Source organism: Eublepharis macularius, chromosome 11 (genome assembly GCF_028583425.1).
Source record: "Eublepharis macularius isolate TG4126 chromosome 11, MPM_Emac_v1.0, whole genome shotgun sequence".
Classification (NCBI taxonomy): domain Eukaryota; kingdom Metazoa; phylum Chordata; class Lepidosauria; order Squamata; family Eublepharidae; genus Eublepharis; species Eublepharis macularius.
Window position 1 is genome coordinate 3795907 of NC_072800.1, and position 24014 is coordinate 3819920.

Genomic DNA, 24014 nt, shown 5'->3' on the forward strand with positions numbered 1-24014 from the left:
TATTTCAATAGGGACATATGTGCCAAGCTCTGCATAGGATTGTATTATAAAAGAGTCCTATTCATACTTGCTTGTAAACATATTATGTTTACACTTATCTTGAGGTGTCTCTTGAACCGTGTAAACATAAATCTGTTCTTGATGCATTAGATACAGCCATGAATGTTTCTAGATATCTGTTATAAAAATGGATTAACCAAAGATTTGGGCTAAAACTACATCTTTGGTAGAGTTCTACGATTCTTTCTTTTGCATCTGAATAGAAGAAGAAGGTGGGAAGAGATGGCTGAATTTTTTTCATTAACAACATTTTCCAGCTCAGAATTGCCCTCCCCATAGTTGTTTTTGCAACTATGGATTAACAGGTTTAAAGTAACCTCTCTTCCCTGCTCCGACCTACAGCCTAATAATTTTTTAAAGAATATCTTAGAGGGGAAAGACTCTTGGAAGTTCCCATCATATGATGCTTGAGCCTTGAACTTTCACATTTACCACAGTAATCAATCTGAACGGAAGAAGCAGAACTGAGACACCCCCCCCCCCCCGGCCTGGCCACAGTGCCACAGCGATTTGACATGGAATTGCACACAAGAAGCGCCACAGGAGAAGCATGACAGCTCATATGTGACAAGCGTGGGAAACAGAAATACAACCTGACAGACAGATCTTCCCAAACAGCTTTTGTAATAGAAAAATGCAACATTGCTCTCTTATTCATAGAAAGGCAGTCGAATAGCAGGGGGAAAACACTCCCGTTCCTAATCCTTCAGTGGACAAATAAGTTCTAATGACTTCAGCATTCCCATGTAATCTAACTAATCCAGGGATGTGTAGAACTTCCATTCCAAAAGAAATTTTACTATTCTTTCCAAAATGTTTCCGAATTTACTTCAGATTTCACTATTGGTGACATCAGATAGCTGCCAAGAGGAGCTCGGAAGCTTCCCAGTCTTTTTGGTTCCCTTGAGATTCCTGAGATATTTTGTCTGAGGAAGAACCTCAATATTGTCCATTTGCTTTAGACAAAATCAAGTGACTCCCTCGAGATAGACATATCTCATCAGAACTCTTCCCTTGAAACTCCCTGGATTCTTTGTAAGAGGAGGAACTCCAAACGTGCTTCAAATTTTGCTTTAGATGTAATTTAGGTGGCAACTCTAGTGATTTGCAGATGAACCGAACACCGTTTGGTTTCCACCCAGTGCAGGTTTTGCATATAACTCTGTATATTTTCATAAATCAGTGTGGAAATCTACAGTATTAAATGAGAGGGGTAAAGTGGATGAGAAGGAGAAGCCTGATAATTGAGCTGACAGTATAATATTGTGAGCCTGTTATGAATATGTACACAGCTCTGCTAAATGAAGCTAATGGAAATGTATTCCAGTACTGTCTGTGTCAAGAAGTCTGAAGAGTTTCTTGCTGCAAGTTAGTCCCTTGTCTTGAAAATGCGTGGGTAGTTTTTCAAGAAGAAACCACATTTTTTGTGTGCCTCTTCTCTTATCCCCCTTATCTCAAGGGCAAAGAAGCCTTAGCTAAACACAAAAGAGCAACCACTAACCAAAAAAGAAGCCACAAATCCCTACAGAACCAGGGCCAAACCAGAGAATCCCAACAAAACTAACCTGGCAGCAGTCAGCGGAAGGCATGTATTTTCTTTAAAAACCTTGCCCTGAAGTTGCAACCAGTCACAGCAGCTTGTGATCTATGAGAAAATACTCATGATTTGACAGACATCTGAGCACCCCCTAACAAGCAATGCCACACTGTGAGAGTTGCTTGCCTCTCCCCTCCTTTTTTTTGCCCAGGAAACATGTGAAAACAAGAAAAACAAGCTGCTGCAGCCTTTGAAACGGTGGACCTGAAATGGTGATGCCGCACAAATCTTGCGCGAGAAAACGCGATCTTCCACATTTTTTGCACAATGTTCCGGATCATTCTGAGCAAAGGTAAGCTGTGTGGAAATGGCCCTGGTTAATTTCTGGGATTAATAAGGATAGAAATATTGGTATATCTGAGAATCCTGGATATGAGTGAGATCCCCATATATACCTGAAAGATACTGATAAGGTATTTGGGGGGTATATTTTTAGACTGGATGTAATAATAATAGTAACAACAACATTTGATTTATATACCACCCTTCAGGATGACTTAATACCCACTCAGAGCGGTGTACAAAGTGTGTTATTATCCTCAGGACAATCACCCTGTGAGGTGGGTGAGGCTGAGAGAGCTCCTAGAAGCTGTGACTGGCCCAAGATCAACCAGCTGGCTTCAGGCAGAGGAGTGGGGAATCAAACCCGGTTCTCCAGATTAGAGTCCTGCTGCTCTTAACCACTACACCAAACTGACTCTCAGGTTTACTGAATCACCCTCTGCCCCCCCCCCCCCCGCCTCCCCCAATCTTGCACTGGGTAATACAGGAGGAGATGGTACTTCAGGATCCCTGACCTCAAGCCATTTAGCGACATGAAGGTAGGAACCAGCACTTTGACTTGTGGCCACAAACAGATGGGTAAACAATGACGTTAAAGAAGTGTCCACAGTTCCTACTTAATTGTAAAGAGATTTCTGCAAAGATTGTTTTAAAAATAGGAATTGAAATAAATCTATATCGCACTTGGCAGGTTATATTTTTTCATTTTTATTTTACCAATTATTGCCTAATTCTGGAAAAGCCCAGAAATACAATTAATGATTTGCGGCTTTACATCATTATAGATGCTAAAGCAGTGAGATAGGGTTTTCACATTTTAGTTAAAATGCTTCAGCAGGAAATTTCATAATGCTATAGTTAATCTTGTGAGCTATGAGATATTTTGCATTAAGCAAATACCTCACCTTCTGCAGATGATACCCACACAGTAATATACTCTGCTCTTAAGTTCACTGGGTATCCTCCAGTTACAGTGTTCAAATATTCTGTATTAACTTTCTCTAAAATGAACATGACTTCATATATAAATATGAAATAATGTCATCCCTGTTAGAATCATAGAATCATAGAGTTGGAAGGGGCCATACAGACCATCTAGTCCAACCCCCTGCCCAGTGCAGGATCAGCCTAAAGCATCTCTGACAAGTATTCATCCAGCCTCTAACTGCTTTAGGTTACACAGTAGGAGAGAACAACAGGGCATGAAAGCAGTCTACTACACAAAAATAACACAACTCACTTCACATCAGAGAATCACCCAAAACACAATTGCTGTCAAAAACACTTTATTTCTTTAACTGCTTTAGGTTACACAGTAGGAGGGCACAACAGGGCATGAAAGCAGTCTACTACACAAAATAACACAACTCACTTCACTGTTTTGTAAGGTGACTGTTGTGTCGAGCAACACTCCCAAGCTGTGAACCTGGCTTTTCAAGGGAAGTATAACCCCCTTCAAGACAGGAGACATCTCAGGTTCCTGGTCTACCTTTCAACTAACCCAGATAACTTCTGTCTTGCCAGGATTCATAGAATCATAGAATCATAGAGTTGGAAGGGGCCATACAGACAATCTAGACCAACCCCCTGCCCAGTGCAGGATCAGCCTAAAGCATTCCTGACAAATATTCCTTCAGCCTCTTCTTGAAAACTGCCAGTGAGGGGGAGCTCACCACCTCCCTAGGCAGCTGATTCCACTTTTGAACTACTCTGACCGTGAAAAAGTTCTTCCTAATATCCAGCCAGTACCTTTGTGCATGTAATTTAAGCCCATTGCTTCGCGTCCTACCCTCTGCTGCCAACTGGAACAGCTCTTTGCCCTCCTCCAAATGACAGCCTTTCAAATATTTAAAGAGAGCAATCATGTCCCCCCTCAACCTCCTCTTCTCCAAACAAAACATTCCCAAGGCCCTCAGCCTTTCCTCGTAGGGCTCAGTCTCCAGACCCCTGATCATTCTTGTTGCTCTCCTCTGCACCCTCTCGATTTTGTCCACATCCTTTTTGAAGTGAGGCCTCCAGAACTGCACACAATACTCCAGGTGTGGCCTGACCAAGGCAGTATAGAGAGGGGCTATGACCTCCTGCGATTTCGATGCTATGGCCCCTTTGATACAACCCAGGATTGAATTAGCCTTTTTTGCCACCGCATCACACTGACTGCTCATATTCAGTTTACAGTCCACTCTTACCCCAAGATCTCTTTCACATATACTACTGCCCAGAAGTGTATCCCCCATCCAGTATTTGTGTTTCCCATTTTTGTGGCCCAGATGTAATAATGTGCACTTGTCTTTGTTGAATTGTATCCTATTCACAGCTGCCCACTTCTCCAGAGTATTCAGGTCTTGTTGAATTTTAATTCTATCTTCTTGGGTGTTTGCTACCCCTCCCAATTTGGTATCATCAGCAAATTTAATGAGCAGCCCTTCCACTCCTTCATCCAGATCATTGATAAAAATATTGAAAAGTACCGGGCCCATTACTGGGTTCATTATGTCTTTTTAAAATCTATGAGCTTCTAATCTTTTAGCCACTTGTAGAGAAGACTTTCAATGTGTTAGGGAGTCTGTCTTCTCTACATCCACTCTTGGACCGCTCTTCTGGTGTGTGCAGGTGAAGCAAGACACAAAAGGGGGGGAAGAACTTGATTACTGATGAACAAACGGCCTGCAGCTTGATTCCAAATGAGTTTGGTATTCATGCGTGTTCTCAACAAGTGCTAGGCCGAGCTTCACCTGTTTCCTAAAAGATCTTCTCTGGCTTGCAAGGGAACTCCGTAAATGCCCCTTCCTTCTGGTATCTGGGTAGGGAAATTGCTCTGCCTTGCCTTGGTGGGTAGAGAGTGCCCTCAAGTCATAGCTGACTTATGGTGATCCCAGTAGGGTTTTCATGGCAAGAGACTAACACAGTTGGTTTGCCATTGCCTGCCTCTGCAACTCTGGTCTTTGTTGCAGGTCTCCCATCCAAGTACTAACCAAGGCTGACCCTGATTTGTGATCTGACAAGATCAGGTTCACCTGGGCTATTTGGGTCAGGGCTCTTCCCTCCCCCCCCTCAGTAGCTAGTGCTGCCTCATCTCAAATCTATCTGCGTGCTTAGTAAGCAACACCTCATTTTAGAGAAAGTGGGGTAATGGGCCTGGCAGCAAAGAGATAAGAACCAGTGGAGGGGCTGCAGCGATGAGCAACTCACAACTTACCCAGTTCCGTCTTTGTTTCAGTCCCCGCTTGCCAGATTCCTGGTTCTGATCAAATCCTTGGTTTCTGACATCACTATTTGGTAGCTGCACTTACAACCAATAGTCTTTTTATCTTTGGGCAACTTAGTAAGTGTCCAAGTATTATTTTTATTCAATGCTTCAATTTTTTCCTTGGCTGCTGTTATCCATTTGGGTGCTTCTTCCGCAGGTAAGTTGTCTATTTCTTTCCTCGTTGTTGGTTCGCTATTCTGTGCTCCCTTTGCTGCGTATGATAACCAGGGCTTCTTTTCTGGGAAAAGAGGTGGTGGAACTCAGTGGGTTGCCCTCGGAGAAAATGGTCACATGGCTGGTGGCCCCGCCCCCTGATCTCCAGACAGAGGGGAGCTTAGATTGCCCTCCGCGCTGCTCAGAGGCGCGGAGGGCAATCTGAACTCCCCTCTGTCTGGAGATCAGGGGGCAGGGCCACCAGCCATGTGACCATTTTCAAGAGGTTCCAGAACTCCGTTCCCCTACGTTCCCCCTGAAAAAAAGCCCTGATGATAACTATTCTGTTGGCACTCCTTTATTCATTTGAGATGAACATCTGATAGAAGGTTCTGCTTGCTCTTCCAATTTTTCACATTCAGTCTCTTTCTCTGTCTCTATTTCCCCTTCTGTTTGTGAATTCCTTGTACCTGAATTCCTGCTTTCTATTTCCTCTTCTTCTAAGAACATTTTTACTTTATCCTCTTCAGTTGGCCAATTAGTATTAATCTGTTTCTCTTTAAAACCTTTCTGGTTAGGAACATATGTACAAGACTGCTCTTCTTCTTTAAAATATACTACTCTTCTTACTTTCACTTCTCCTGTTTCTCTGTTAAGAATTCTGTCACCTTTACATCCTTTCCCATATCCCATCATTATTCCTAGTTCAGTTCTATTGTTAAGTTTGGAGCGTTTTTGCGCTGGCACATATGAAAAAAACTTTTGACCCAAGCACTCTAATGTGACTTACATTTGGCACTCTTCCAAACCAAAGTTCAAATGCTGTTTTATTAGTAGCTTAGTATTCTGCAAATATGTTGCAGTCATCACAGCTTCAACCCAATATTTATGTGGTAAGTTAGATTCAACGTACGTCTAACCATTTCCATCAGATTCTTTCTTTCCGCCACTCCATTTTGTTCTGGGGTAAATGGTACAGTGTGCAAGTGCTCTATTCCATTTTTATTCAAATGAGACTTGATGTGGTGTGACATAAACTCACTAGCACTGTCAGAAAGTATTGCTTGTGGTTTTCTCCTGAAGAGATTCTCAACACTTGCAACGTAGTTCTTTAATTATTCTGCAGCTTCTGACTTTTCCTTCAAAAGATATTACATAGTATCTGAAAAAATCATCAATAAATGTTAATATATATCTATTTTGTCCACATGACATCGGTTGAATTGGACCACACATATCTGTATGAATAAGCTGCAAAGGTTTTGTTGAACTTCTCTGACTTTGTTTAGGGATAGAAGGTCTTGTTCCCTTCCCAAATAGACAATTTTCACATTTTCCCTATTTAAGTCAATGTTAAAAGGTTTAATTTCCATTCCTCTTACCAAACCTTTCTTTTGCATTTCTTCTATTATGTTGATGTCTCTGTGATCCAGCTTTTTATGCCACAGATGAATGCATCTTGTGCTTGAACTCTGTTTTGCCAAATTCACTCTCTCTTGGCTTGTATCTAGAACAAAAACTCTTATTATTTTCAAAACCCTGAGCACACAGAACACCATTTCTAGCAATTGTGCATCTGTTTCCTCTAGAATTAACATTAAAACCACGCTTGGTCAAAGCAGATACACTTAACAGACTGTCTTTTAATTCTGGCAAGTAAAGCACATTTTTCACCTCGTTGTAGACAATTCTTCCTCCTGCTACACATTTAAGCAAGCCTTCTCCTTTACCTTGAATGGCTATTTTATTACCATTTGCAATTATCACATCCTCTGATGAGGTTTCATTCAGTTCTTTGAAGAACTCAGAATTACAGGTCATGTGTATGGAAGCACCCGAATCTATTATCTAACCAGAGGATTTAGTATTAATATCATTATTTGTTCCACACACTGAAATTACTAAATTGTTCTGGTGAGCAACAAAAACATTTTTCATGTGCCTTTTGCTTCTACTTTGTTGCTTTGCTAACACCACTTTGCTTTATATAGTCATAAGAAAAATGACCTGTTCTTCCACAAGAAAAGCATTTTCTAGTTTTACCTTTCTTGTTTGCAACTTGTAAAGTGGTTCTACGCTTAGACTTATACTCAGTCCTTTGTGCAGAAAATGCCTGTGTCTCACTCTCTGCTGCCTTCTCTGCTCTCCTAGATGCCTCTTCCTTAAGTCGTGACACAAAGTATTTCATAGGAAGTTCATTTTTTGTCTCTAGCACATGTATGGAAGAGCTGTAACTTTACGGCAGGCTTGACAAAATTAAAATTATTTTGTCCTCTTCATCACATTTCTTGCCTATAGTATTCAGGTGATCCATTAACTCTGTCACTTGACTTATATGCTTTTCTAGATCACCACCTTCGTTTAATTTTAAATTAAGCAACTTTCTTGACAAGTACAGTCTCTCATTCAGTGAGTTTCTCTCATATAATTCTTTCAGTCCCAGCCACAGTTCTCTGGCAGTCTTAAGTCTCTTATGTGGTATAAGTCACTATCACTCACATAAGTTGCAATTTCTGCCCTTGCCTTCCTGTCTTGTTTTACCCAATTCCCTTTTTGAGCTTCTTCTTCTGGTGGGATTTGTTCCATTTTCCCACAAATCCTTCTTCACCAGCTCATTCTCCGTTCTGAACTTCCATAAAGGATAGTTACTGGAGGTTAGAACAGGCACAGGAGGCTCTAGCAATTTTACTGCCTTTAAATATGTGGCCATTATGTCTCTTCTTTTATTTCTCTTAAATATATCTACTTCTCTTCACTGTCTGTCTGGGTGGCTGGCTGGGCCCATAACTCTCTGGGGGGAGAGGGAGGGAGAGATATCTCTGTGACCCTCAATATGGGGCATATCCCATCACTCACCTGGTGAAGGATATACCACCTTTCCACACATGTGAATGTGTGTAGCAGAGCACACAGTTGTTACACGTAAACATGTGTTCTGAACTGCTTCTAGGCCAGACTCAGAAAAGAAGCAGATGGCAGAGTCCAGTGACAAGGGTAAAAATTACTGGTTTATTCGAATAGACGGAAGAGAGTGGGTAGAGAGTGTATGGCCCCTCCGTCAGAACCCAAGTGCTCTTCGGGGTTTCAAAGCCATTACACAAACTTTTATCACCTTTGGTTCATTAGCAGAAATTATGCATTCAATAAGTTACTGGTCAAGTTAGTTATGTGTACATATGACCTACCGTCATTCCATTGGTTTGGCATAATTAGGGGTTGTCCCCTTACTCAATTAACACTTACAAAAAATGTTTATCATTTCAAAGAACAAACAGTCCTTTTCTGGCACCTGTAGTGCCAACAAAGTAACTATCCGGTAGCTGTGTGTCATCCCCAAGGCCTTCAGTTTGCCTGTTCCCATCCCTTAATGCTGCAAGAATCCATTGTTAGTCTTTGATCTGTTACCATCAGCGTAAACAAGTACCCCAATATGTAGCATAATCCTGGCTATTCATCTTTCCCAAGAAGACAATAAAGACAGTTTAGCTAGAGATAGTACTCTGTTATCAAGGTATCTCTTGTGACTTGGCAGAGACCAGGCAGGACGGGCAAGTTGTTTTGTATCTCTAGAATGCGCTTTCGGCTTTACAGCCAACCCAGGCCGAAATGCAAGGCTAAAGAGATGAAGACAAAGGGCCTCATTCTTGTGTCTGTTACAGAGAGTTAGGCCAATATACAGGTATATTAAAGCTACATTCTTCTACAGTTATGTTCCTTCTATTCTATGGCAATGCTGTATGTAGTGTTTCATGTATGTCACTCAGGTGTTCTGAGAGCTTCTGCTAACTACTCTTTGAGGCAGATTCGAGGGCATCCTACACAGTGAATTCCAGTGAGAGGAAATATAAGATAAGTTTGTTTAGTTAAAGAAGAGTTTCATTTAAGAACTATTTACAATAATATATACAACAAACTGAGAGAGACACAAGTTCATCATTTATACTAGAGAGAGACAGAGACAATTTCACCAACAGACATTTTACAACTGACACAGACAGAATCTTCACTCATAGCAGGGAGGGGCTACTTCAGGAGCTACAGACAGACAAACTAGACCAAGTATCAAGCTCTTCACTCTCCAAGCCCCCTGCACTTTCAAATGAGTCCACAGTGTTTTATTCCGACGCAGGAATTGTCCTTTTCTGACACACCTCAACTGTGTCAAAAAGTTTGAAGGGTCACAGCCAATGTCTTTAAGACTGTGCAGGCATTTGCTTTTCTTTTCCCCCAAGGTATATCATATTTGCACTTCCTCCTATTTGAAGAAGATTGAAAACAACAAGAAGTGAATCCTGGCACAACATCACCCCCAAAACACAAAGCTTCTTTGCATGTTGTCTGCATGATCAGTCACTGGCCCTTTTCACACTTTCCATTGTCGCAGTGCCTGGTTCGCATCCCATGTTTTCAGTGGTTTCAGACTACCAAGGTAGTCACGAGACGCAACCACGCTTTGTCCGCTTTTTCTCCCTGCACACATAGCAAGACTTTAATTTTGGATCAGCTGTCAAGTCATCACTGTGGCGACAAGCTGGAAAACCATTATTTCTTCCCCAAATAAGAAGACAATGTTTGTCTGCCACTTAAGGTATCTCTTGTACTGGCATAGGCAGAATTTCATCTAAACATTTTGGCTCTTTACACCGAGGTACTAATTAGTAATCAGTTTTATTTCCCATTTCATCTTGAGAAAAACCTGTTTTTTTTCATCAGGGATGCAAATTTCCATCACTGGATTTCATCTGGCTACTGACAGGAGCTCAGTGGTAAAATTGTACCTCCTTTGCACGAAGAATACCCCAGGGTCAATCCTGACTGTTGCCAGTTGATAGGATCTCAGGTGGCAGGACTGTGAAAAGATCCCTGCCCCAAGGCCTTGGAGAGCAGCTGCTAGACAGCACAAGGTCTTTAGGGCTTTCCTGAGATGCTCCCAACAATAACCTTGCACCTCAATTTAGATGAAACGTAGTGGCAATTCAATGGGGCTCTACAACTTGAGGTACTGGCCATCATCTACAAAGCCCTTCATGGCCTTGGACCCAGTATGGTTTAGTGGTTAAAGTTTTGGGCTAGAATCTGGGAGACCCAGGTTCGAATCCCCACTCTGCCATGGAAGCTTTCTGGGGGACCTTGGGCCAATCACACCCACTCAGTCTAATCTACTTCACAGGGTTCCTGCAAGGATAATATGGAGAAGAGAACAATGTGAACCACTTGGGTCTCCGCTGGGGGGAAAGGCAGGGTATAAATGAAGTAAAATAAATAAATAAAATAAATATCTGCAGGACCGCCTCTCTGGCTATGCTCCATCACGAGAGTTTTGCTCATCTGACCAAAGCCTTCTGAAGGTGCTGTCAGGGAAATGGCATGTTCGTGTGCATTTTCATGTGCATTTTCAGTGGTGGCTCCTACTTTGTGGGATGGCCTGCCAGAGGTGGCCAGGAAGGCTCCCACACTTCTATTATTTTGCAGATTGCGTCAAACAGAATTGTTCTAGAGGGTACTTTTATGAAGTGAAGACTATTCTAGCTAATGTCTATGAAATTCTCGGTAGTTTTCATTGCATTGATCGCTGGAAACATTACACTTTTTATTGCATTGATCTGTAATTTATAATGTCGCTTTTATTATCATTTATTGTATGTAATATGATGTTTCACTAGATAGTTCTTTGATATTGTAATTCTGCTTTAGTGTCTGTATTATGCTGTGCTTTAGTGTGTCGTTTTGTAATATACTTTCATAGTATTGTTGGTTGTATGTACTATTTTCTGCCAACAACATATGTATTTATTTACTTCATTTGTACTCTGACTTTTCCCCCAGTGACCCAAAAATGGCTTACAGCATTTCCTGTCCTCCTTTTTATCCTCACAATAACTTTGTAGGGTAGGTTTGACTGAGAGCATGGGACTGGCCCAAGCACCCAGGGAGCCTCCATGGTGGGGCAGGGCATTTAAACCTGGGTGATCTTGGATCAATAATACTCTCTGGTGAAACACCCAAATCAGAGTCTGACCGTCTAACCACTATGCCACACTGTCAGAGAACTGCAGCCACTGACCTTTTAATAATAACATTTGATTTATATACCGCCCTTCGGGACACCTTAACACCCACAGAGCAGTTTACAAAGTATGTGGTTATTACCCCCACAACAATCACCCTGTATGGTGGGTGAGGCTGAGAGAGCTCCAAGAAGCTGTGACTGACCCAAGGTCACCCAGCAGGCTCGAAGACTCAGATGGTGGTTTTGCTGTATTTTAGTCAAGCTAAAAAAATCCTGTTTTATACCTCTTTTATACTTTAGCACTCCTCTAATGTTTTCTGGTGTGAAAGTTGTTTCAGCATAGTTGGTGGCAGGGCCAGATCGAGGGGGGGCAGGGGGGTTACCCTGCCCCTGGCGCCACCAAAGAGGGGGCGGCAAGCCGGCCGCCCCAGAACACAGCATGCCATGGAGTTGGTGGCGGCCGCACAGGCAGCTGAATGGAGGGCTGGAAGGCCACCGCACCATTCACCTGCCCCGCTGACCGGGCGGCTGGCAGCAGCGCAGGGTGCCCCCTGGAAGTGTGCTGCCTGCTCTACCTACTGCTGGAGGGGAGTGTGTGGGAAGCCAGCTGCCCCATCACCGGGGAAGGGGAATGGCACGGGCGACCTTCCAGCCCTCCACTCAGCCACCCGTGTGCTGCCACCAGCTCCGCAGCATGCCGCATTCTGGGGTGGCTGGCTTGCCGCGCGTTCCCTTCCCTCCAGTGGCAGCGGGGCGGCATGCTTTTCCTGGGGGCCCTATGTGATGATGTCATGAAAGTGACATCATCACATAGTGCCAGGAGCATGGGCGCTTTGTGTGCACACAGGGACCCACGGGGCTTTGGTAGACCCAGGTGCGGGCAACCCTAGATCCAGCCCTGGTTGGTGGAAGAACACGTTAAGTAGTGGGCAGAAAATTTGATATTGACTGCCAAATGTTTTCCTTTAACCTCAACATACTTTCTTTACTATCGTCGGTCTCTTCTTGTCTCCTAATTTACAGCCATCAAGTAAACATGGGCCAGTTATAAGCATAACAGAAGGGTAGCCAGCTGGAAAAAGAGTGATGGAATCACCAAACCTCCAACAACAGGCATCAGAATGGGTGTCAGTTTTTCTGTTGAAGTTCATCTGTAACTCACCCATGTTCAGCAACAATGGTTTCATCTCAGTTTAAATAGCCGTCATAATTTTATCCCTCAGTTTACCAGAATCCACTCAAATCATCAAAATTTGAGTTAAACCAGTGAATATGGGTAATATGGGCCACCTAAATGTTTCTGGGAAAGTTACAAGGATGCTTGAAGGATGACCTCCTCTCACAGGGCCTTCCCCACCAGTTAAGATCTGCCTCCCAAGCCATGTTCTCTGTGCCTCCATCTTTGGAGCAGAGATGAGTGGCAACCAGAGACAGGGCCTTTTCCGCAGCGGCATTTACATTGCTTCCATTTATGTGCCAGGCTAAATCATTTTACCCAGACTTTTAATTAAGTTTTTTTTTAAAAAAACTCTATTTCAGTCTGGAAAGTATATTGAGCTGTCAGTGCTCTGGTTTTATGGGCTGTTTTTATGATGGGCTGGGATTTTAATGCTCGGTTTTAATTAACATCTTTTAATATTTTGTTTTTATTATTTCTGTTTTATAAGCCACCTTGGATTGGATCCTGGAGAGGCAGCACAAACATTGTCAAAGTAAGTAAATAACTAAATCAATAAAATTATATTAAAGAAATAAGAGAAACCCATACTGATTGTCCCGTGCGTCTGATTCCCCCACCCCATTCTCCTGCAATGGAGGTCCCTTTGTGAGGTTAGAAGCGTTGGGCAGGTGAGCAGCCAGAAGGTGAGGTGGGAATAAATAGGTCATGTGGGTGAGATTTGTGAGGAACCAACAGCTGCCGCTACCAAAGTCAGACGCGCCCCTCCTGCTGCTTTGAAGAGCATTGCCCGTCAAGTTACGTTCAGTAGCCACTTTGCCACAGGCGGCCGAGCGCGTGGAGGTGACAGGCTGGAGATAAAACTGCTTGCTGTGCTTCCCAAACTGAGCTCCGTTAACCCCTGAGGGGCAGGAAAGGGACAGAGGAGAGGGAGGGAGCAGGGAGGGGAAGAGGCAGACCGCTCACCAGCTGCGAGGCAGCAAGCGCAAGCATTTTCTTTGAAGCAAATGACCGAATATGGCTTCATGTTTTAGATGTTATTTAAGATGTGATTCAAGGTAATTTTGAACCATTTGCCCATCATTGGGAAAAGAGGACTGAAAGCAAATATATTTCATGCCTAATTGCTTCTCCCCAGGGAATGACTTTTCGGCCTGCAATTGCTCCTCCATCCGTCGGCTTTGATTGAGAGAAAATTAAGCATGTGCTTAAGGGTTTGTTAGTGTTATGGGGCATGCAGTGATGTCTTCCAGAGCAGAGAGGGGGCTGTGGCAGTGCCGAAGAAGCTGGCCTCGTAGCCTTTGAGGGCCGGTGGCTCATCCTGTCGGAGTTTCCCTGCCTAAGTGGGGCTTGAAGGAATCCCTTTTGCACTGTGAAGCTGACCAGGGAGAAGAGGAAAGGCTATTTTTGCACCTGGTTGACAAGAAGATGGGATGCACAAATGCCCCCTCTTTTGTTCCCCTTTATATTTGTTTACATTTGGTCATTAGTTGCAGTTTTCTGCTTTGTGCTCTTGCTTTGGTAGACTGGTTTGTCTCGTGTTGGCCTGGAGCAAGCCTGAGTTTTATACACAATTTATGCAGTATACAAACACGCACATATATAAATATATATACACTCACGCACAATGCGCACAAGAGGAGGAACCACCTGAATGGAGCTGTTGCAGAGGCCCTGTCCCTGCTGCTGATGCCAGCCCCATTGCCTCCCCCTGGCAGGTGAACAGAGAAAGAAGAATGGGGCCACCTCCTCTGCTGAGGGCAGCACCACCACGGCCGCCCCTCCTCTGTAGGTAGGGAGGAGGACTAGACCCCCCCCCCGCCACCTGCTACTGCCCCCCTTCTGCCACTGAGGCGGAAGTGTCAGAAAAATCCTAAGACTTAAAAAATGTAGGTTACATCCCCCTAAACAGAGGAGAGATGAAGCCAGTCACAGAGGAGGATGGGGGCTGCCTTTTGGGGCAGGGGGAATCAGAACCACAGAATCACAGAGTTGGAAGGGGCCATACAGACCTAGTCCAACCCCCTGCCCAATGCAGGATAAGCCTAAAGCATCCAACAAATATTCATCCAGCCTCTTCTTGAAAACTGCCAGGGAAGGGGAGCTCACCACCTCCCTAGGCAGCTGATTCCACCTTTGAACTACTCTGACCATGAACAAGTTTTTCCTAATATCCTGCGGGTACCTTTGTGCATGTAATTTATGCCTGTTGCTTCGGGTCCTACCCTCTGCTGCCAACTGGAACACCTCCTTGCTCTCCCCCAAATGACAGCTTTTCAAATATTTAAAGAGAGCAATCATGTCCCCCCTCAATCTTCTTTTCTCCAAACTAAACATTCCCAAGGCCCTCAGCCTTTCCTCGTAGGGCTCAGTCTCCAGAACCCTGATCATCCTCGTCGCTCTCTTCTGCACCCTCTCGATTTTGTCCACATCCTTTTTGTATTGAGGCCTCCAGAACTGTACACAGTACTCCAGGTGTGGCCTGACCAAGGCAGTATAGAGAGGGGCTATGACCTCCTGCGATTTCGACGCTATGGCCCCTTTGATACAACCCAAGTCTGAATTTGCCTTTTTTGCCACCGCATCACACTGACTGCTCATATTTAGTATACAGTCCACTCTTACTCCAAGATCTCTTTCCCATACACTACTACCTGTAAGTGTATCCCCCATCCTGTATTTGTGCTTCACATTTTTGTGGCCCAGAAGGAATACTGTGCACTTATCTGTCTTTAATCGCATCCTGTTCACAGCCGCTCACTTGTCCAGAGTATTCAGGTCTTGCTGAATTTTTATCTACTTGGATAAAATTTTTTATCTACTTTGCCAGTCCTCCCAATTTGGTATCATCAGCAAATTTAATGAGCAGCCCATTTACCCCTTCATCCAGATTATTGATAAAAATGTTGAAAAGTACCGGGCCCAAAGCTGAGCCCTGTGGCACCCCACTGGACACCTCCCTCCAAACTGTTGAAATGCCATTGACCATCACTCTTTGGGTGCAGTCCTCTAACCAGTTCCCTGTCCACTGAACTGTCCTATAGTCCAGTCTGCAGTCTTCCATTTTACCCATTAGAATGTCATGAGGGACCTTATTAAAAGCGTTACTGAAATCCAGGTAAATCACGTCGACAGAGGGGTGGGTGGGGGATATGAGCAAGCGGGCATAGTGGTGAGGCGTGGCAAGCTGGCATCAGTCAGAGTGTTGGGCAGGAAGTCAGAGCAGGGGGGGTGATCATGATTCTCCCCTCATCCGCAGGTCTCCTGGATCCCCCGCTTGTGTGTGTGTACAATCCATGATGCTGATTTATTGGGGAAATGGGTGTAAGGAAAAATAAAAATGGCACAAAAATAGCCCTAAGTTTTGTGACACACCAAGGCAAAGTGAAATTGAAACAGGGATTTGGGAGTCAAAGAGCAGTCACAAACAATTCCAAATCACCCCTAGCAAGAAGCAGTGAAGGAACGGAGGAAAAGGGAGTAAAAAAAAAAATGCGTGCCTGCACCTTCCGACGTGTTGCCTCAGTTCTCGTGCCCTTCAATAGTGAGAACTCACTTTCCCTCCCCATGCTTCTGATTCCAGGATTTTGTGGAGGTAATCCCAATGGAAGCGAGCTGGGAAACATGGACTTTCGTGATGGAAGGCTGGAGGGGATTCTTGGGAATGAGCATCCAGGGGGACCCTGAGCGGTGGCCTGTGCAGGGCATTTGCTGGCAGAAACTGTCTGCCACCACTGCAGCAGAAGAGGCAGAAGCCTGTAGCCCGCAGCCATTGGGAAGTTTCAGCTGAAGCAGGGGATGGCTCAGAAAGTGGAACGCAAGCACGGGATTCTGTTCCAGCAACTGTTTCTTTCACTGCCTCTCACAATTGCTCATTGGCTGGTTACCCTCCGGTTGTTACCAGCTCATATCCACAGCAGTCGTATGGTGACATGATGCAGCCCTGCCTGACTCCCTGGGGCCTCTTAGCAGTTACCTCTCCCTTCTTGATTGCTGTCCAGTGGCAGCAAGTGGTTCTTGCCAGTGAGGTGGTTCACTGGATTGGCCGTTGTGGTTGAATGCAGAAGACTTAACGAGTGGGAACCTACCACATTATGTATCGATTCCATTTGTATTCCACCTTTATTCCATCATGGATTTCAAGGCAGCCCACATATGGTCTGCAGGAGTTTCCCATGGAGGCACCAACCTACTTGGCATCAGAAAATTGGAGGAGGAACCTGTGTCTGTCCCTACTGCCTTGGCTGAGGTTCCCACCAATCAGAGAGGACTTTGAGGTTTGGGGTGGGGTTTCGATGCAGGGTATGGGAATGAGCACACAGAGAGAAATACTGGCATAACAAGTACTCTTCATTTCCCATTTAATGTTTAGAAATGCATTGGTCTCCATCTAGTCCAACTTCTGGGTGAGGCTCAGAGCACCGCTCCCAAAAAAGAAAAGAAAGATGATGGTTGAGGCTTGTGATGGTTCATGGTGTGACTGAAATTTGACTGGCCAAGGGTGGTGGCATGCACTAATCCTATGCTTGTGTTTGAGACAGATTTGACCGTCTTCTGGCCTGGTGCTTTGAGATCTCGCATGCAGAATGCAAAACTAGATTCATTCTGTCTGTGTAGTCTTTTGGGGGGGGAGGGGGTTAAAATTTTATCTGAGAATAAAACTAGAAGTAACAATAGAAAGTGTATAGAAACTTATACAAAATACATTAAGCTACAACGAAAAGAATATATAGAGTATATAGTAATAGATTTGAGCTGCATAAGAAATGTAGACAAAATATATAGAAAAAAATGAATATCATGCTTTTATTCCTCTCCTTCAATTAATCTGTTATTAAAAAAGGAAACGGAGAATAAGCTGTAATACTTCCAGATGGAGTATCTAGTAACATATTTTTAGGGTCTGAGGGGAATTCAGCACAAGGTGAGACTTCAAACATTTTGTATTCACCATTATATGCAACCTCACAATATTTGGTACGTTAATTTATTAGTTTAACTATTTAGCTTAGCTGTTAGTCTATTGCAATATTCATTGTACACGTCTGTGTAGTCTTGAGGGAGTGTTTACCGCTCTACCCTGGACAATCACTGCCTGACTGTCTAGACCTGGGACTGCGAAAAGGCTGTCCTTTCCAGCCTCTGGCTTGACCTGCTGCATGCTGAGTAACCAAATCGCTGAGCAATCAGGTTCCCGGAGGCTTTCCCGGGTCTGCTTTTAATCCACCATTCCTGGCTTGGCTTCCTAGCCTTATTGAAGGGACGAGAGTTTTTAAGACAAAACTTGACACAGTGTCTTGAGCAGCAGGTAATCAAGTTTTGTTATTTCCCCATAATAACATCTCTGCCCTTTTGGATTTGATGTGCAATAAGGGAAACCTTTGCTGACTTTTGACACCACACAAAGCAGATTTATCTACTGGAAGTATAATTTCTTTTCTGTGTCCCAACTATACCAATCTTGTCTTGATGCCCTTTGATCAGCACAGCGAGTTATTTTATTTGTCAAGGAATAGGTTTTGACAGCTCCAGATGATGTATAAAACCACAGGTAGGGAGAACGAGAGGGAAAAAAATCTAAGGATGCATGGTATCTGCCAGAAAACGAATTCTTAAAATCCACACTATTTACAATTATTAACCAGGGCAGATCATGGAGTTCAGAACTCCAGTTCTGAAACCATGTTATAGGCTGCTGGTTTCTGGGCCAATTTGAGGTGTTGGTTAGACGTGTACTCTGAAACCAAGGTACCTCTAGGTCTTCCTCCTCTCTTACGGACCTTTCATAATACTCTGGTCATTGCCTGAATGTGCCGCCACTGCCTAAGGTTCAGAAGGTGGCCACAGGGTAGGTTTGCCAACTCTGAGTTGGGAAATTTCTAGACAGTTGGGAGTGCAGCCTGGGAAGGTGGAGTTTGGGGGGGGGGGAAGGAGCTTAGCAGAGATATGGTGCCACAGAGTTCACCCTTCGAAGCAGCAGTTTTCTTTTTTTTAATTAAAAGCTTTATATAATTAAAAACAAACCTAAAATAACTACAGTTACACATATACTAATAAAACAAAATAAAAAAAAACCCTAATCAACATACAAAAACCTACATACTACAGGAAAAAAATCAAAAACAATCTAAACGAAAAGGTTTCCAATTTTGTCCAAAACAAATATTCATATCATGTCAAATCTATACTTTCTCTAAGCAATGATTAACAACTCTTTTTTTTCTAATATCAAAATCCCTTAATCCATAAATCTAGAAATAATCAAATAATTATCTATTTCACGTAAACAGTCTATGTGACTTTACATGAGGCAGGAGCGCCAAAATTGTATTATTTAAATGCGTTTGTTTATGACCTAAGAGCCCAATTTGAAGTCCTTCTAGAGGAAGAGAGGACCCGTACGAAGCTAAAGACCATAAGACAAGGGCACTGATCCGTACGAGAGTATGCCATGGAGTTTAGGTGATATGCCACCAAGGTACATGATTACCATGAGGGGATCAAAATTGAATTTTTTCCAAAATGGACTAAATGCCGACTTGTTAGTGAAGGCGCTAAGGCAAGACGACCCACAAACCTTGCTAGATTGGATCCAGCTAGTAAGAGAGGTCGAAAATTGGGATCAGGTAGTGAAACTTGTGCAAATGCAGCAACACGTGGGGGCGAGGAAGCTGACCGCTGAAGGGAGAGGACATACCCAGCTGGGGCTAAAACCTCCCGTCCTAGGAACTGAGATTTACACTGGAGACAAGGACTATGCTTACAATGTGGGGGCATTGGACATTTCACCACTCAATGCCCCGTCCAACCAGCCCCAGTGGGAAGGGGCCGCAGTGCGCCAAAGCCTTCAGGCCCCTCTAAACTGCCTGGCCAAAAATTGTCTCCAAAATGTAGGAGGCCTGAGACCAGCTTGGAAGCTGATGAGAGTCCTGGAGATGCCGAGGAACCCGCACCCAGAGAGGCGGAGGAGAGCCTCATCCCTCCTTTGGGAAACAAGAGAGACCTGCCGTAAAAAGGGCCCGGCAGCAGGTCCCAAGAGAGTTGAAACCACAAGAGGTGAGAGAAAAAGGGGGCCTCCTGTTTATGCCAGTGACTTTACTTAACCCAAAAAAGGCGACACGTGTGAGTACAAGCTTTAATAGACTCAGGATGCACTCGGGACTTAATAGCACCAGCCCTAGTCACAGGATTAGGGTTGGATGTTGTAGGACTCAAAGACCCCATGGTGTTTGAGCAAATGGATGGATCCAGTATGAATCCGGCTAGTTATAGAACTGAACCCACCACGATGGGCATGGGAAAACACTGGGAAAATTGAACGTATGTAGTCAGTGATATAGCCAAATACCCCCTAGGGCTGGGGAGCCGTTGGCTTTGGGAACATGACCCATTTATCAAATGGTCCACTGGAGAAGTGTATTTCAAAGGAGAACAGTGTGCGAGACACGTGTGGACCCAGAGAAGGGGCCGGGAAGCACCCTCCCATTTAGAGACTCCCAGAACGGGGAGCCCCTCATCCAATGCTAATAGATGGACAAGTTCACTATGAAGTAGAAGAAATCCTAGACTCTAAAGTAAAGCACAACAAGCTTTATTATTTAGTGAGGTGGAAGGACTTTGATGACTTCTTTAAAGAATGGGTGGAACACTCACACATGAATGCTTCCAGACTCATCTCCAATTTTCACAAACGCTATCCTGACAAACCTGGACCTGGGTGAAAGGGAGAGGTCTAATTTTGGGGAAGCAGAAATGTCATGTCTGTCACCCATCCATGCCATTATTTTCAACTGATGTGTTGCTATGAACCATTGTTCTGTGCTGAACCTATGCTTTGCCTTGATATCATATTGTTGATACCATAACTTGCCTTGTATTCACAGGCCTGCTGTATCCAGAGTGTCTTATCTCTTGTGCTTTGAAGCTCAGTGTCTCTGACCTTGCAAACCTGCTAGTTCTCCGGGGGAAGAAGAATACCGTGTTTCATTCTAATCTATTGCCTCTCTCCTGTCTAGACGAAGCATGTAAACTATTTAGGGAGTTCTCAGGACTGATTCGCGCTAAAAGCTGTGGTTTCCTGTTGGGAGGGGGGATGAGTACTTGGGACCTATATGAGCCATAGTTTTATAGATTTTGTTATTCCTGGCAGCCTTCTGATCAACCTGTGGACATATCTATGAACATGATTTGATTCCTGAATAAAGCCTTATCAACCAAGCCCCTGGAGTGATTGCTGTGAGGGTACCGGGATCTATCTGCCATAGCCTTTCATCCATGGACCTGACAAGAGTCTGAGTAGAGATTCTGGCCTAACTAAGCAGAACACATATATTTATTGTCTTTTATTTTACAAAATATACACCCTACCCTTCTGCACTTACAAGTGCCACCAAGGTGGCTATCAAATTAAAACATGGCATTTGGGGGCAATTCTTAAAGAATCTCCTTGACATCATTGTCATCATTCTGGGGCAAGGAGCACACATGCCTGTTTGCTCAGGTGACCTGCCATTGGCAAACTGCTGGAGTTTGCCCACCACCAGTGGGCATCTGGCAGCCCTAAGGTCAGATCCCAACAGGCCTCTGATTACCTTGAAAATCTCTGCTGACTTACTGTGCAGATGCAAGGGGGGTAGAAAAGTATTGTTCCTTTGTTGCCATCACCACAACAGAGTAAGCTTTAAAGTGAGCTTCCCCCCGTCTTATCATATTTGTCCAGAGTCTTCCTTCACTGTCACTCTAGCCATCTCCCTTGTCTTTTTGTCAGCTGCTCTCAATCTCACATACCCCGCCTCAAAACCAGAAGTGTCCTAGATGGGAAAGTGTGCAGGGGGATGGAGCCTTATAGACTACAGCAGCCCCCCACCCATCCAGACCTATGCAGGTTTATCACCGAGTAACCCAGGAGACACTGTCAGTAGTTGTTCATAAGACCATGAATTAATTCCTTGTTCTTAATATTCTTTGTTGGTGCAATCACGATGTCCTGTGACATTCTCCATTTCCTCAGTAAAAGCAGAACAGAATTAGGCTTTTTAGAATGTACGTGAGTTTCTGACTCAGTTGGGTTGATTATGCAAACCACAGTCCTTTTAAAGTTTGTTCTAGAAATGGAACATGATTTTTATACGATGATTGCTAGTTCCATACTTCTGGGTGCATCTCTAATGGGAAATGCAAATGAAGGCAAATGTCAGAAAACTGTAGACCATTTGATTGAGTTTCAAACTGCAGTTGATTAAGCCACACAAAAGTGGTGACATACTAGGCACGTTAAATATGGGGAAGAAGTCAATCATGTGCTCCTTCAGCCCACAATCTGAAATAGCCTAGCTCAGTCAAAACTATGAATATATGGAGCTGCTGTCAGTTCTAGGGACGGCAGTCCATGGCAGATAGACCCCCAAACCCCTCACAGCAAGCACTCCAGTGCGTTGGTTGAAAAGGTTTTTATTTAGAGATCCATTAAGTTCATGGGGACATCCATAGATGGGAAAGTTGGCAGGAATGATTATACAGTCAAGGACACTATTGATATAGGGAGTACTATTCCCCGCTCCCTTGGAGTAGTTTGCATTTAAGTGCGAAAACCTAACGAGTTGCATGAGAACACAATAGCTTAGTCTGGATAGAAATGGCAGAAGATTACAAAGAAATCAAAGTCTTTCTCTCCCCTGGGAAACAGTTACATTTCTGGTTCCAGCTGCAAGGCCAACACCGCATATTTTCAGAGATAAGAGGCTGGTTACTTTCCCTGTGAAATCAGCATTAGTACTTTCGTTTTCAGGCAGGCCAAGAATGGCATGACTATGTGGCTACATTACAAAGCACAACTATGTGAGCGTGGCATGAAATCAAACAGTAGATCAATACAGTGAACAGATCAGATCAATACATCAGATCAGAGAATACATCAATGGCATGGGTGTGTGCACACATGACAGCTGCCTTCTACCAAGTAAGACCATTGGCCTGTCAAGCACAGTCTTGTCTACTATGAATGGCAGCCGCTCTCCAGGATCTCAGGACTTTCTCATCACCTACGTCCTGAGCTGCAGACATTGAACTTGGGATCTTTTGGATGCAAAGCAGATGTTCTTTTTAAATTTTACTTGTAAAAAAAGGTAATAAAACGTAAGAAACCATTTTGGAGTGGATGAGGGCTAACCGGCTGAACCTTAATCCAGACAAAATGGGGGTGTTACTGGTGGGAGGGGAAGAAATGGGTTATCTCTTATTCTAGATGGTGTTGCACTCCCCCTAGAGGAGCAGGTTTGTAGTTTGGCTGTGCTGCTGGACCGGGGCCTCTTTTTGGATAAACAGGTGGCAGCAGTTGCCAGGTGTGTCTTTTACCAGCTCCAGCTGGTGAGTCAGTTGCAGCCCTTCCTGGGCAGGAAAGATCTTGCCCTTGTAGTACATGCTCCGGAAGCATCTAAATGTCAGGTCTTGCCAGATACTTCCCCAATCACTTCACTGCATCACTCTTGTGTTTGAGTTAAAGAGGATTTTATTAGGAAAACTATCAGTTCAAGAAGCTGTAACAATGGAACTGACCAGAATGCCTAAAGGTAGTAAAGCAGGTTCAATTACAGGACACTGGCTCCACCTGCCCCCCCGCCCCCCCCCCAGTGGGAAGGAGAGGCCATTGGAGGTTTTGGCGCACATTGCCTGGGAAGGGGGGGAGGGGGGGGAGAGGAGCTCTGCTCAGTCTCTGTATTAAGTCCAAGGTCAGGTTACCCTGGTAACCAATACATCTTGCCTGGGAGATAAGCAGTTCGCACCAAAGCAACAGAATACTGGTTTTACTCTGCATGTACTCAGAGACACCATACAACCACCATACACCGAGGGCATGGCAGACATGCTGGAGGCGTATCTGGCACTAGATTAGATTACAGCAATGCGTTCTATGTGGGGCTGTCTTTGAAGATGGTTCAGAAACTACAGCTGGTACCGAAACCTGTGGCCAGAATGCTGACTAGAGTGGGTCATAGGGACCCCACTGTTTCATGTTGAAGATGTTACTTACTGGAACTGATATTTGAATGAATTTATCTTGCAAGTGTGGTTTTATATTTTTATACATGTTATTATCTGCTCTGAGCTCACTTGCAGAGACAGCAGATTATAAATTTAATTAATCTCTGATATATAAAAGGCAAGCTGTCAGTCTGTGGAAGACAGGATACACTGAAGGTGACTCCCAACCCTTGCAGCAAGAAATCCAAGCTCTCTTGAGTAAATGGGTCTTTATTGAGATATCACAGGCTTCGCCATACATATGTCCATAGGTTACACAGAAGCAATTAAAGGCGTCTGGCTGTACACAGGTCTCTTGTTAAGAATGACGCATTGAGCACAGGATACATTATATCAACCCATTCACATGTCCCCCCACCCCTCCAGCTCTCCCAGCCGAACACAATCAGTAGTGGGACGGAAGGAGCTGTCCTAAGGCCGCTGCAGTGAGCCATACGAGATAAGG